This window comes from Protopterus annectens, chromosome 1.part1 (assembly GCF_019279795.1).
Source record: "Protopterus annectens isolate FY-2018-M chromosome 1.part1, PAN1.0, whole genome shotgun sequence".
NCBI classification, from domain to species: domain Eukaryota; kingdom Metazoa; phylum Chordata; order Ceratodontiformes; family Protopteridae; genus Protopterus; species Protopterus annectens.
In genome coordinates, this window is record NC_056726.1 from 71,970,987 (window position 1) to 71,984,183 (window position 13,197).

The window sequence follows — 13,197 nt, forward strand, 5'->3', positions numbered from 1 at the left end:
AGTATTACTAATCATTGTCACTCACACTGTGCTACATAATATAACTGTGTAGGAAAGCATGTATATGTGTGTGTCAGGTCAGTAAAGTTGGAAGAGGGCAATATTCTAGATATGTCCAGGCACACCAGTTTGTGGTCAACACATGGCCAGAGTCTGTGCAGAAAGAGTTGGATAGCATAGTGCAAAACATCAACCTGGAATCAAGGCATATGTGTACAAACAGTTAGCCAATGTTAACAAACATTCCCTCCACAGGTATACCAGGTAAGAGGTGAAGCAGGTAAAACCAGTTCATGTGTAATGATAATGACAGCCATATCACTGTCCAAAACAAGGCTATAGGGTAGTGTAGTAAGACTTGTAAGGTACAGATAACAGCGCTGACTAGGAAAGTAATGTGGACTACACAAATATACTACTTGTTAATTGACACCCCCCCACCTTATCTCCACCAATAATCAACATACCCACCACAACTTGTATGTAATGACTCTGATAATGTCCATTTGTTTGATAAACATGTTAATGGTTCCCATGCATGTGCCATATTGAATTATTCAACATTGTTGGTATGGTGCCATCAATGTACCTGCATGCTGTTCTTATTACCCCTGTGGTCCCATATATGCATGCATTTTGTTTGCTGTGTAACGGTTCCCTTTCTGGTGTCTGGGTTAATGGGAATATCTATGCATGCTGTTATACCTAACTCTGGAATGTGCTGACTATTACTAACCCATATATGATGATGAAATCTAAACACTATAGTATGCTTGGGAAGGCTGGTCCAAGTAGATCCACCTGTCCCACCTCAGCTGGATGTGGCACCGGGCACCAGCATGTCTGGGGCACAACCCCAGACCTCCCTGTTCATTGGTCCTGCACCACCTTCAGGTGGAACCACCTCAGGGGATGGAGATGGCCGTCCCGGGAGTGGGCATGGACAGACACCTGTCACCCATCGCCAGGTCAGGGTCGTGGTGGGTAGTGCGATCAACGAGCAGTTTGGTTATCTTCTACGCCAGCTTGAGGGCCGTGTGTCATGATTAGAGAGTCAGCCTAGCTCTGCAGCTCTGTCCCGAGCACAGCCACCTTTGGGGCTGTGAAGGTGCAGTGTTGATTTCCCATGGGTGGGACCTCAGTCTCACTGTTATCACTAGGGTTTTTGTGGGCTTCTGATATCCCAACACCCCTCCCCATCAAGGTGTTTACCCTCCACATGTGCTATATACTACCCCTGTATGCGTCTTGTTTGTCTTTTCTGTTAACCTACCCAACCTACCTCCCCAAATATACCTACAACCCCTCCCCAACATCCCACTCTCACCTGAAAAAAAAGAAAAAAAAGGGCAATCTGTTCACACAAAAAAATCTCGCCCCATACATAGCTGTCCATTCCACACACGTGTCCACTGGACACATGTAATCTGGTCTAATTGGCATCGCAACTTATTATTGTTGGGGCGGAGCCTGAATGGCTAACTGAAAGCAGCAGTATTTTAGAGCTCCATATAAGTAGTTAAATAAGACAGGAAAAGATATTCTTTTTTTTTGTCAAAGTATAAAATCTTATAGATAATGGACTAATTTACATAATTAGAAATGTTGGTGAAGTTTTACAAATAATTTCCTGTCAAAAAACTTGGAGATATATTCACTTGTTAAAATGAACAACTCAAGGAATTCTCACCAGGATACTGCCTTAAAGAAGAAACTACAACAGATGGCATCTACCCTGCAGGAGTTGTCTTTGAAGATGGATGATTTTTAAGAGAACCTAGAAAATCTTAAAACAAGCAGTCAAAAATCAGGCTGACACCCTCAAGGAAATGCTGCAACAACACCAGACAAGGATAACATGAATAGAGGTTTCTCTAAATGACTTAGAAAGCAGACTTAAGGAAGAGGAAACACAGAAAGAACTGCTTCTCAAACAAAATACTTGGTTAATAAAGTAGATGATTTGGAAAATAGGGAGAGGAGAAATAACATCAGGATTTTTGGATTACCTGAAAACACAGACGGTGAGGATATTATTTCCTTTTTATCAAGCTGGATCCCTGATTTTTTAAATTTAAAAGAAGGACTTTCCTTTGGCATTGAAAGGGCACACCGAGCTCTTGGGAAACCTGCCACTAACAAACTCTCCTTCTAGGTCAATAATTATCAGATTTTTTTCATACTTGGCCAATGAACTGATTTTAAGATCTGCTTGGAGAAAGGCACCTCTAAAATATAAACAGAGCCTGATAAGATTTGATAATGACTATTCATCTAGAATAATGGAACAAAGGAAAAAAGTGTGGCCAATGATAAAGTTTCTGAAACAAAATAACATCAAGGCACAACTTGCATATCCAGCTAAGATAAGAATACTGTATGCCAACGAGATGAGGACTTTTATCGACTTAGAGGAAGCCTCTTCATTTATTAAAACTAATAATGTGATTACTTTACCAGAAGATATGGATTGGATGTCACCTTCTCTCAAGAGAACAAAAGAAACAATTGTCTGGACAGATATCAAAAAGAAGAAGCAAAAGAGTGATACTGTTACAGCCAAATATCTCAAAGCATCTACTATGATATGAATTGTTTTAATATTACTTTAAATGACCAATTATACTGCTTGGAATTTTAAAACAAAGTAACTAACTACTGGAATTTTTATCTATATTTTTTGAAAACAGATGACACATGAGAGTTTTCACATTACCTCAGGTATGTAAAACAGGGTACTTTTCTTTCACAGGAGGAGGGTTATAAAGCACATAACATATTTATACTGTAAAGCAACATACATAGTATACATGTATTTCTCGTATTATTTTCTTTTCTTTCTTTCTCTTCTCTCTTTTCTCATTATTTATTTTAACTACATCTTGTCTCCCTTTTTAAATTCTCTCCTATTTACTATACTAATATAGTCTGTATATATTTAATAACTCACAATCTCTACATAGATAAATTCTAGTCTAAAATAATGTAGTTTTAAGGTAGACTAATTGGAATAGTGAACTTAATTAATTATTACAATATTTATTATATTAATGATAGTCACTGTTATGCTTATTGGGATTGGGGACATGTTAATGATTAACTCTGAAATGTTCCATTCATGTACATATGTCCTTTGAATTATTTCCTTTTAGTATTAACAAATATATATAACAAAAAGGAGGGAAAATGTACTGTTGGTTAAGAGAAGTGAAGCTTTCACATTCTATTTGCATTGCCATAGCAACAGTAAACAACTGCTGCAGTTTCTAAAGACACTGTCAACCTGCAAAGTATATTTAGCATCACAGATTACAAATAATAAGAAAAAGTAATATTGTTTAGTTATTAAAATGAAAAACAACCTAAGCAAGGTAAAATAAATACATAATAGGACTATTTGTAAATATTTTATGATTTATCCTCATAGGATTACATATTCCTGGAAACACAATTGAAATGTTCCCAAACTACATGTGCACTTAAATGTAGCTGCTTGATTGAAAAGTGTTACTCAGTTTAACATGCTGATTTCACAAGCTGTTTGCACTGTAAAAGTTACATTTTATATGTTACTTGAAATTGTCAGTCTCTAGTGAAAGTGAAAAGATACATATTACTTTTTGCAACATGTTATCTTTGCAGTTACCTCACAGTCTGTACAAACTCACTTTTTAACTGATAGCTATTCATTTAAAATGTTTGTGTCTTTCGGATTTTCCCGGTTAGGGGTCGCCACAGCAGAACTCCTGTCCGCTAATGATTGGCAGTTGATTTTTACATACCGGCTTGCCAGGCCTGATGCACAACCTTCAACGAAGGTACGCCCATTCACGCATGTCTCAGTGCAGAAGACGCTCTAGCTGAGAATCAAACTGGACAGCGTCTTACTGTGAGGTGACAACGCTACCGCAGCACCACCACCGCGGATTAGCTATTCATTTAAAATATCAGTTTAAGTATTAAATGTGCCCTTGAAATGATATTGACATTTTGACAAAATATAGTCTGAACTGTAAAATGAATGACGTGAAAGAAGTGAAGTAATGCATAGATTTCAGACACTTCTTGACACTACAGTAAAAGTAAAAATATATATTCACAAGGAAGTATTGAATATATTCACAAGGAAGTATTGAAATGTTTTAGTTTTCAAGTTAAAATAACTTACTGTTAACATTTTGTGATATCAGAAAGTTTGAAGAGCTAGGAAATTACTATTCTTTGTTTTTATAATGATTATTAGACAGATGTTAGACTCTACTTGTTTAATGAATTGTGACATACGTTTATGAGGAAAAGTGGACTCAATTACTCATATTGGACTACACATTCCTGGAAACTCAACTGAAATGTCCCCAGATTACTTGTAAATTTAAATGAAACTGCCTGATTAATAAGCATAATTTACTTTAACAACCTGAATCCATAAGCTATCTGCTCTATATATGCTGCATTTTATATGTCACTTGCATATTACAGTCTCTAGAGCACACGGAAAAATACATATTATTTTGCTATATTTGCAGTAACCATACATTCTAAACTAACTCAATTGGCAACTGACAAGTTATTTATTTGAAACATCAGTCTAAATATTAATTGTGCCCTTGAAATATTGTTGCCGTTTTGACAAAACAAAACCTGAATTGAAAAAGGAATGATTTGAAGAAGTGAAGTATTGTACAGATTTCAAAGACAGCTATTGACACTACAATATAAGTAGAAATGTATACATGCATGCAAAAATTTAAATGCTTTATACTTTTAGTTAAAATAGCTTATTGTTATCTTTCTGCTTTATCAGAAAATTTAAAGAGCTAGGAAATTATTTCTAATTTGTCTTTATAATGTTTACTAAAGTGATGTTAGTCAGTGAATTGTTTAATGGATTGTGAGTCATGTACAAGATGGACTACTCAGTGTTATCTTTGTTTTGCTATGTTTGCTGAATTTATTTTATTAGTACTGATTTAAAACAAGGAAAAGAAAGGGAAGGGAAATCTCTGTTTTTTGGTCAAGGGACGAGAGGCTTAAGAGTATTCTAACTGTCCCGAGAAATCTCTAAGATGCTCTAAATACTATTTGATTAATACTTACCTAAGGTAAGTCTTAATTACCATATAGGTACATTCACATTCATTCTAGACCTGATGTGATTACCCATTCTGGAAGCAGGAGGTGCCCTATGCAGGATCGGAATTGTCATGGTGATCATAGTTCATTCTTAGACTCTGCTTTGTAAATCTATAAATCTGTAAAAGCACTGCACACTAGAATGTAGGGTACCTCTACTCAGAGTCAGGATATCACTGATAAGCCATGTCTTTTCATAAGTGTAAGTTGAAGTTGGTGAGCTGAAGAGTGGGAAAGTAAAGGAAGACAGTACACCTACAGTAAATTCATATTTCATTTGTAATCACTCATTGTCTCCTGCAGAATCCTTTTAGTCAAATTATTTTAGTAATAATCTATTTGCTGTTGGCTTATTTAGTGTATGCTCCTCTGTTGCATTTAATTTATCCAAAATGACATATTTGACATGTTTGGATCTCGTAATGGTAACTAAATATTGGATATTTTCTAAGTCAACATAATAATTGCTTACACTACTAACATTCCATCCTGATATATAAAATACTTTAGAACAATAACAAAATAAAATAGAATTTCATTTCTCTTTTAAGAAAATTCTCCATATAATAATTTAACATATGGAGCTCAGTTGATATTGTTGGTTAACGGTATGAGTGAAAATCCAATAGATCTCTCTTTATCGATTGGATTAGGAATGATTTTCATTCCATGTTTAATGGGGAATTCATATCTACTTGTATTTGATACATTAGAATTAATGTTTTATAGAAGTACTTTTTTAAAGCCTGACCAGAATTTTACCCTACTTGTATTTAAAGAAGAAAGAACATTAAATTACATTCCCAAGTTTACACACATAAAAATAACATTCAGTGTTATCGGAGAATATGGTATAACTAGTATAATCAAAAAAAAAAAAAAAAAAGATGCAAAATGTTTCTTCCAACAATAACTTGAAATGGATTTAACATTCTTATTATTAAATACTAATGGCTTAAATAATGTAAATAAAAGATCAGACTTACTAAATATTTAAATCTAAATAAGGCACAAGTAGTATTTCTTCAGGAAGCACATTTTAAGACTAATGATAGCTTTATTTGGAACCCTACTATACAGTCTTAGCTCAATTCTCCTATAGAACAAAGACAAAAGGAGTATCAATTCTCTGGAAGAAAAACATAATCACTCCAAAAGTTATTTATAAATATGAATACAAAGAAGGTCTAATAGCATTTGTTATAATTAAATTTAATAACAGAATATGGACCTTAGCTAATCTATATTGGTTCCCAAGAATTGGAGCAGGAACAGATAAAAAACACCTAGATTTTATTTCCAACAATTATAAAGGATATATAATTATAAAGGAAATCTTATACTGGGAGGAGACTTTAGTTGTACTTTAGAAGCTTCTGAAACCACCACTGTCTTTTCGCATAGCAACTATTTCAAAATCCTTAAAAAGATGGATTGATTCATTTCATTTAATATACACTTTTAAAGTAAAAGATGATAAACCCTTATTATTTTCACATAAAGATCATAGATTTGGAACACAAACCAGAATAGACAAATTATTCATAGTTGAAGATTTACAAACAAAAATCCTCAGCTTCTCAATAGTTCCATGTCCCTTCTCAGATCATGACTCTCTGATAGAGTTTAAACCTTTAATCCTCTCAACTAGAATTCCATCATATATCATGAAAATTAAAAAATTCAGACCTTGGATGTTGTCAGAACTACAATTATATCTTGAAAATAATAATACAACAGAAATCAGTAGACTCATAATTTGGGACTCATTAAACGCATATTTACTTGGTAAGACCCTTAGCTGCTACAAAAACAAAGTTAGAGAGTGCGAATCTAAATCATTAGACTTGCAAACCAGACTCTTGACAGCAAAATCTAAAATAAATCAGAGTTGCCCAGAAGTGAAAAAAGAAATAGAGGAATTAAATAAAAAATATATATTGGAATTCTAACACACAAAACTTGTCTAGCCTTGGAAAAATTAAAATTAAACTCATTAGCCACCTCCCCCAGATATCTATATAACTTATCTACAAGAATTAAGATACAATCTAAAGCAAATAATATTAGTAGTACACATCATGAAAAGAAAGGGAAAAAAGTATCAGATATGGGAGACATCCTTGAAGCATTTCAGTTCCATTATATGGAACACTTCAAAAAAGAAGATTTAGATACCAATCAAATAAATTTAGATACACACCTTATCGATATAAAAAAAATCCCGAAAACTTAAAACTAGACCTACAAAAACCTATATCCTACAAAGAAATTGTTGACAAAACAAAAGAAAGTAAATCTAACAAAGCTCCAGGAATAGATGGTATAATTACAGAAATTTACAAACTCTTCCCTTCAACAGTAATTTCCCTTTTTCATAAAACTTTGTTAGAAGTCCAGTCAGAAGCAAAAATACCACCCTCATGGAAATATTCTCTCATAACACCAATTCTAAAAGATAATAAAGCATCAGATCTTTGCACCTCATGCAGACCTATATCATTACTGAATAATGATTACAAAATATTCATGTTAATCCTAGCTAACAGAATGAAAATCCCACTTTCAAAGACAATTAATAATGATCAAACTGGATTTTTATATAACAGGCACACACATGATAATATTAAAAGGATACTTACTCTTATAGATTATGTGAATAAAGAAGATAGAGAAACACTTGTAATCGGATTAGACATAGAAAAAGCCTTTGATTCCCTCAACTGAGAATATCTATTTAAAACTTTAGCATTATTTGAATTTCCTCCAACCTTCATCTTATTACTAAAAACATATATATTAATAACTTAGCCTACATTAAATTAGGTTGTTTCACCTAAGAATCTATCCATATAACAAAAGGTACTAAACAAGGATGCCCCCTTTCTCCTATTTTATTTGCCTTGGCTATACAAATACTTGCAGAAATAATACGCAATAATCCAAGAATAAAAGGAATAGAAGTCTTTGACCAGTACATATCTAAAATAATGCTTTTTGCTGATGATATTTTGTTAACCCTATCAAACTCCAGAGAGTCATTAGGAGAGCTAGAAGAAGTAATGGAGAAATTTAGGTCTACACTTTAATAGATCAAAATCAAAATTTCTATTTTTAAATAAGAAAAAATAACTACAAGTTACAGATAAATCTGTCATAGGAAAACAAGAAATTACTCTAAATTATTTAGGAATAGAGTTATGCAAAAATATCAATGAAACAATATTAATAAATTATAAAAACATTATTGAAACAATAAAAATATATATAGAAAAGTGGAACAAAAGTATATTAACTTTTGAAGAGAGATTGCAATTAATAAAAATGGTCTTATTGCCAAAAATACTATATGTAGCATTAGCAATACAGTTAATTCCTGAAAGATGCATTGTTAAAGAAATAAACTCATGTTTAATAAAATTTTTATGGTATCCCAAAAAGAATAGGGTAGCTCTAACTCATCACATTAGACCCTGGAAACAAGGAGAATTGAACTTCCCAGAAATAAAAACATATATAAAAGCATCTGTGCTTAAAACTACAATAGACTGGATAAACCCAAATTATTTTGCCAGCTGGAAAGATTTAGCAATGACTATATTAACAAATTAATTTAATCTGTTAAAAAATTTTAATAGTAGACAAATCAAACAAACCCTGATTAAAGTGTAGCTATCATTCTAAGTCTTTTGGATTAATTACTTGGGCTTCTGACCAGTTGTTTTACATTAGGAAGGTTTGTGGCCTGCACTGTGGTGGCAGGACAGGTAGCTTACATCCTTCTAAGTTGTGAACTGCTGATTGAGGGCTCAGTGTCTGTTATTATATAAGTGTATTAGTTCTGGTTTAAGCACTTGGGCTTCAGGCCAGTTATTTTACATTAAGGAGGTTCGTGGTCTGCACTCTTGTGGGAGGAGAGGCTGGACTCTGCCCTTCTGAGCTGGGAATTCCTGGTTAAAGGCTTATAGTACCTGCATATTTGAACTGTTTCTTACTGAAATTGGTACATCTTGTTTGCTGTAGCATAGACTAGATCCAGGCCTGCTGAATCTAGCTTTGTTTGTATGCTTGTTGTTTGTTTGCTTGTTATTTCCCTGAAATGCTAATTCCACCTAAAATGCGGCTTTTCAGCACTTCTGTGGATCCCTAGTGATATCTGCATTGCTTACTGTACTTATTTCCTTGTTTCACTTGAAAGAAAGTTACTGCTTGTCATTTTTGCATTTAAGTTACCTGTAACGCATTGCATTTAAGTTACCTGGCACTTGCTCACTAAAGCAATTATATAAGTCAGCACTAAAATATTAAAAGCACTACACCCTCACAAACTCCTCTTGAGTACCTCGTTCCCCGTTGGCCCTTTTTTTTTCAGTTATAAAGGAATTCCCAATACTATTCTAGCATGTCCAAAGGTCAGTTGTCAATCTCCTCTCCGGTCCAGCTGGTGAATCTGGGAATCTTGAGGCAATGTTACAACTGCTTCATGTACACAGACAACCCTCTCCTCCTCCCTACAAATTCCAACACATGTGAGAGATGCAACCATATAGCCATACTGGAGGCTAAGCTCTCTCAACTCAGTAATGGCAAAACCAGTCAGGTGGAGAAGAAAACCACACTCACTACAATTCCAGTCTCACATAGACCTACCACGACAGCAAACCAAACACATAAACACACAAAAACATACTCGGAGGCTCTAAATAAAAATCTGCCTAAGCAGCAGAGACCTCCAAAGCAGACACCCAAGCAACCGCTACCCCAAAACAAAACACGTGCAACACATAGCTTACAAAGCCAGTGTGCCAAACAGTCACAGCCCTTAAGGCTAAACAACACACTTGATACACTTGTAATAGGTTACTCTATCGTCAGGCACACTGACTTCCCGCTCACCAGGCTGAACAAGGAGAAGGTCACGGTGAGCTGCCTGTCGGGCGCTAGGATCCGCCACATAACACAAGCACTCAGGTCACTCCAAGGCAAGTACAAATATGACTCAGTCATTGTCCATGCTGGTGTGAATGATCTGAGACGTACCTCCCTGGACTACATGAAAAGAGACATAGAGGAGCTCTCTGAGCATGTAGCCCAGGCCGGTATGACCCTGAACTTGAGTAGCATCTTACCCTCACCAAGAATGATGCCACAATATGAAGACAAGATGATCAATTTCAACAATTGGCTTAAGTACTGGTGTCATTCAAAGGGGATCCAATGCCTGTCAGCCTGGGATGACATGCTCGACAAGCCACGATGCTTCGCTAGGGACGGCTTGCACCAGTCACCCCTGGGCTTTCAGATATTGGCAAAGGCTCTTGCTACCCCCATAATGCCTTTTTTAGGCAAGGCTCAAAACACAAACCCACCTCCATAGGTATCACAAGGGATAAGAAACTAAGAGTAACGCTAGTCAACGCCAGAAGTCTAAACCTCTAGATGCATGCACTCGAAACTCTCCATAGCATGGAGAACATCGATATCTGTGCAGTAACAGAAACCTGGTTCAAGGCTCCCGAGAGCACCCCAGCACTACTAGGTTATACCTCATACCATGCTTTTCGGCCCCAAAACTTGGACTGAACCACAAAAGGAGGGGGAGTATCAATATTCGTCAAAGATACCCACACCTCCAGGTTGGTGGCACAGCACGAAGCATCAGAGACTATCCATGTGCAACTAACAGTGGGTAAAACTGCCTTCCAGTTTATAGCCTGCTACAGACCACCCTCCCAAACCCAGGAACCCCACTCGGCCTTCCTGAGAACACTGGAAAATATGAAGGTCTCTCCAAACACCATTATATTGGGTGACTTCAACTACCCAAACATAGACTGGGAGCATTACTCTAGCTCCAACACCCTAGCCCAAAGGTTCCTAGAATTTATAAACTCAAATGCTATGGAACAACATGTTACCACTCCCACAAGAGGGGAAAACATACTGGACCTGATCATCACCAACATGGGGAATCTATGCTCCAGACCAGAAGTGTATCCCTCACTGGTAAGATCAAACCATAAACTAATCTCACTGGATATTCACATCCCGACTCCACCCCCTGCCCTGAAAGCCACAGTGAAAAACTTGTCTAAAGCAAATTTCACACTCCTCAAAACCAAGGTGGAATCCTTCATAGCCCCCGGGCCTGTGGAAAATACGGCCCAGACCGCAGAATCCTTTATAAACGCATTCTATGAACACCTTCAGGAATGCATGGATCATGCAATCCCAAATAAAACCAAAGACCTAATCCTCCAAAGGCAGACGTCCTGTCTGGTGAACCCCAGCCATAAACAAACTATACAATAGAAGGAGGAAGCTACTATATGATAGAGCAAAATCCCAAAAAGGGAAGACATCTCTGATCAGTATTAGAAAAAAACTACGGGCACTCATAAAATTGTCTAAGGCCAGCTTCGAGAGAAAAATTGCACATGACACTAAGGATAATCACAAGGCTTTCTTTAGTTATGTTAGGAACCTGGGTGGGAATTCCCAGATATGCTCAGGATTAGTCCAAAATGACAAAAAATACACCAAACCCACAGACATTGCAAACATCCTAGCTGACAGGATCAGCGCAAACCCCCCCCTCCCCACCAAAAGGGCAAATATCTATCCTAGCAGAGTGCTGCCCCCCTGACATCTCTGATGCTCACGTAAGAGCTGCCCTGTCCAAAGCAAAAAACACAGCATCAATGGGACCAGACGGTGTCCCGGGCTGCGTCCTACATGAACTCCAAGAAGAGCTAAACCCAAACATAAATCTACTGTTCAGTCTCAGCCTTACTACAGGATATGTACCCAAAGAGTGGCGTACAGCAACAGTGGTCCATCTCCACAAAGGTGGTGCCTCAACGGATCCTGGAAACTATCGCCCCATAAGCCTGACTAGCTTGGTCTGCAAAGCTATGGAAAGGATCATCATGGACCTCAGAAATAAAGATATTGGGGACCTACAGACACTGGATTCTACCCAGTTCGGCTTTGTTAAGGGCAGATCCTCCTCTTAAACCTGGTTGATTTCTTTGAAACAGTCACCAAGGTCATTGACGAGGGGAAGGTGGTCAACACAGCCTACCTGGACCTCGTAAAAGCCTTCGATACAATACCCCACTCGGGCATTATAGATAAGCTCACCAGCTTAAATATAAACCCCTATGTCACTAGATGGGTTGCAAACTGGCTCAAGGACAGAACCCGCATGGTTAGAATTGCTGGAGCCATGTCAGACTCCAAACCAGTTACAAGTGGCATCCCACAAGGCTCAGTCCTGGGACCTCTCTTGTTCGGTATATATTTCTCGGAGGTACAGGCCAACACGGAAGGACTGTGGCTGACAAAGTTTGCAGATGACTGCAAACTGGGTGCCATAATCGACTCTCCAGCCGACAAAAGCATTCTCCAAAAGGGCCTCATAAAAACAGACAACTGGTGCCACAGCCATGGCCTCAAGCTAAACGCCAAAAAGTGTATAGTCATCCCCTTTGGCAAAAACAAAGTGCCCACAAATTACCACATAGGTGGTAATCCATTAAGTACAGAAGAAGTAATTAGGGACCTGGGGACCCAAGTTGATAGCAATCTCTCATTTGACAACCACGTGGCCAAAGTGGTTAGAAAAACATTTTATATAGCCCACCTAATCATGAAGGGATTCACATCTAGATCAGGGGAGGTCATCGTGTCTCTTTACTCATCCCTCATCAGCCCATAATTGAGTACAATGCCCCTTTTGGGATGTACCTTACGAGACACCTTCAGCAACTGGAAAGACCCCAAAAGTACCTCACCAAGAGGATCAAAGGGCTCAAACAGATGCCATATGCTGCCCAGTTAAATAAACTCCAGCTCTACTCAGTGGCATACCACCTGCTCAGAGGCGATCTCTGCCTGAAGTATAAAGCCATGTCCAACCCGGAATTAATGGACATGCTGCACCTCAGAAAATCCAAATCCCATCGAGCTACACGCTCGAGAGACTTGAACCTCAGCACTGAAATAAATAGGACATGCTGGAGGGACAGATTCATAATCCAGAGGCTCCCTTCACTCTGGAAT